The following is a 906-nucleotide window of genomic DNA, read 5'->3' as shown; positions in this document are numbered from 1 at the left end:
TCTTAGGGTCCAAAATCGGGTATGACACTGGTGTGTTGCCCGTGCATTCACACAGATATTGGTGTGGACTATGGAATTGTCACCAGTTTGTCATGGATGTTCAAACAAATTAAAAAAATCAAAATATAAATTGATAAAAGAAAGAATTGCGATGGATGAATATATTACTGTTAATTTTATTTTGCTTTAATTTAAAAAAATATAATAACTCGTACGTTTGCACAGATTTTTGGTATTTTTCTTTAACTGTTAACATATATCACAACCATTCTAAAATGGATTAAGGTTTATAAAGCGCAAACTTGACATTTAGATATCGAAAACCAACTCACAATTTCATTATCATCTTCAATTCACACCAGATTCATAACTTCCTTCATCAATTCATGCAATCACCGACGCACTAAACTGATTCAATAACGGATCGCAGAAATAACTCACAACCAATCATAACCGAGCAAAAATATCCTCAGAACGACGGATCGTAACAAAAAATGACGTCAACTTTCAGCACACAACGGATCTAAGCATATCATATCAACATCACCTCATAACCAACGAACACAACTCAGTAGCAATGCATCTGACTTTGAAGTTTCACAACACCGCACTTCTCTTCAACACAACAACCACCGACACGAAGATTGGAACCTATGAACAACATATAACTTTTAACAGATCACCAATCGCTTTCGACGAGAAGAGCCAAAAAATTATGAGATACTGAAGAGTAAAGCATAAGAGATAATGTTAATATGATGGTGGGAACAAATACCCGGTTCCTTCGCCTTAACAAATCTGATGAAAATGACTGTTGTTAGCTTAAGAACCCTAACTGCAAAATCAATACCCTAAGTTTATAAGAAAATCAAATAAAACCCATACCTTGTTAGCTTTAAAACTCAT

The sequence above is a fragment of the Vicia villosa genome, linkage group LG4 (assembly GCF_029867415.1).
Source record: "Vicia villosa cultivar HV-30 ecotype Madison, WI linkage group LG4, Vvil1.0, whole genome shotgun sequence".
Taxonomy (NCBI): domain Eukaryota; kingdom Viridiplantae; phylum Streptophyta; class Magnoliopsida; order Fabales; family Fabaceae; genus Vicia; species Vicia villosa.
Note: the sequence above shows the minus strand (reverse complement) of the source record.